Raw genomic sequence first — 2575 nt, forward strand, 5'->3', positions numbered from 1 at the left:
TGTAAAGCTGAAATTTTTTTGTGTTTTGTTTTTGAGGCAGAGTCTTGCTCTGTTGCCCAGGCTGGAGTGCAGTGGCTTGATCTCAGCTCACTGCAACCTTCGCCTTTTGGGTTCAAGTGATTCTCCTGCCTCAGCGTCCCAAGTAGCTGGAACTACAGGTTCACACCACCACGCCCAGCTAATTTTTGTATTTTTAGTAGAGACGAGGTTTCACCATGTTGGCTAGGATGGTCTCGATGTGTTGACCTCATGATCCACCTGTCCTGGCCTCCCAAAGTGCTGGGATTACAGGCGTGAGCCACCTCGCCTGGCCCAAGCTGAAAAAAAAAAAAAATTTAAACTTTCAATAACTTAAAAATGAATTTCGATCTGCCATGTTAGAAAGAAGACTGAGTTATCTTACTATTCTCTCTATAGAAAGTGATATTACAAAATCATCATATCAAGAGCTAGTGAAAGGATATATAACTAAAAATGAAAACTGTCTATATGCAATATCATATTCTTGATTGGATCCTAGAACTCAGCATGCTCAGCACAATTTCTCTTGTGAGAGAGCAAAGACACGTAAACAGAAGTCATTGTGGAACTTCTGGGAAAGATTATGAAAGCAGCCAAGCCAAGATGGAAAGGCACACATTTTGCCTTCACCCCCCTCCTTCCTGTGCTAGGAATGTCACTGTGATAGAGCTGCAGCAGTCATCTTGCAGCCATGAGGGGACATTAAAGATAAAAGCCAATGCTAGAAACGGTGGAGCAGAAAGATGAAAGGACCCTGGGTCATTGGTGATAAGATGTAGCCACCATACCAACGCTGAATGGCCTGTTCCAGTCACAGTAAGAGAATGGATTAACAATCTCTTTTAAGCCCACATTAATTGGGATTGTTGTTACATGTAACTGAATCTAGTCCTAACTGATAAATCACCTGACACCGTCTTGGGGATCCAGGGACAATTTCCAGCAGGTCATGAAAGATAATTAGGAAACAGGTCAGGTAAAGGGTAGTAGGCACTTTAGGGGCTCCAGAGGACAGGTTTTATTTAAAGAGCTGCAGAGAGCAGCTGATATGGTTTAAGGAGAATTTCAGTATTGGATTTCAGCTTTAGGAAACAACAAACATAACTACCTCATTAGTAGCTATACTGACGAGAGGGAAAGACTGAAGACAGGAAAACTAGGATGAGAGCTGATGCAACAATTTATGCCAGGAATGAGATCCTGAAATAAATGCTGCATAACAGTGCCGAACACCAAGGCTGTGCAGTCAGCAAGAGCTAGGGGCCTATCTGGGCTTTGTCACTCATCAGCCATATGACCTGGAACAAATGACTTAACTTCTCAGTGCCCCTGTTCCTTCCTATTTCCATGGCATTTCTAAAAGAATTAAATGAGGCCATGTGTGCACAGTGCTTAGGACAGTACACGTAGGGGCTCACTAAATCATTGCTGTTATTATGGTTGCCAGGCCTCTGGCAGTGAAAAACAGGTTCTAAGCAATAAGATGAAATCAAGAGAATGCTGAGACCGGTTGGATGAAGAGAGAGGCAGGTGAAAGAGAAAGGAGGTAAAGCCGAGATTGGTGGCTCACGCCTGTAATCCCAGCACTTTAGGAGGCCGAGGAGGACAGATCACAGGGTCTTCAACAAGGTCAGTTCTAGACTAGCCTGGCCAACACGGCTAAACATATTTTTAGCTGTCTCTACTAAAACTACAGAAATTAGCTGGGTGTGATGGTGGGTGCCTGAAGTCCCAGCTACTCAGGAGGCTGAGACAGGAGAATCCCTTGAACCCAGGAGGCGGAAGGTGTAGTGAGCCCAGATCGTGCCACTGCACTCCAGTCTGGGTGACAGATTGAGACTCCGTCTCAAAAAAAAAAAAAAAAAAAAAAAGGAGGTAGAAATGTCTCTCGAGTTTCTGTAGAAGAAACAATTTGGGGAGAAAAACAGAGTCCAGTTTTGGACCTGTGGAGTTGGCGGTGTCTCCGGGCCATCCACACGGAGATGGCAGGTGCTCGCCTGTACTGGCAGACACTGAGGGGGTGAGGATCTGAGCTGGAGGTGGACTGGAGAGCGTGGGGTGGATGAGATCACAGGGCTAAGGTGAATGCAGAGAATGGAAAGAGGCCCAAGAGAGAGCCCTGAGGGTGGTACGGATGGACCAGAAGGAGCCAACAAGAAACCAGAGGAAGACGGGATGAAACAACCTAAGAAGAGACTTGGGAGTGCCCCCAGGAAGTTCAACGGAGAGAGAAATCAGAGAAGTGTTAATTCCACTAACTGGAGGCCTATGGCTCACGCCTGTAATCCCAGACCTTTGGGAGGCTGAGGCAGGAGGGTTACTGGAGCTCAGGATTTTGGGACCAGCCTGGGCAACATGGTGAATCCCCACCGCCACAGAAACAAAAACAATCAAACACATAGCTGGGCATGGTGGTGCTCCACTATACTCCCAGCTACTCAGGAGGTTGAGGTGGGATGATGGCTAGAGCCTTGGAGGGAGACGGAGGTCGCAGTGAGCCAAGATCGCACCACTGCTCTCTAGCCTGGGCAACAGAGAGAGACCCTGTCTTAAA

Source organism: Cebus imitator, unplaced genomic scaffold (assembly GCF_001604975.1).
Source record: "Cebus imitator isolate Cc_AM_T3 unplaced genomic scaffold, Cebus_imitator-1.0 Scaffold333, whole genome shotgun sequence".
Classification (NCBI taxonomy): Eukaryota; Metazoa; Chordata; class Mammalia; order Primates; family Cebidae; genus Cebus; species Cebus imitator.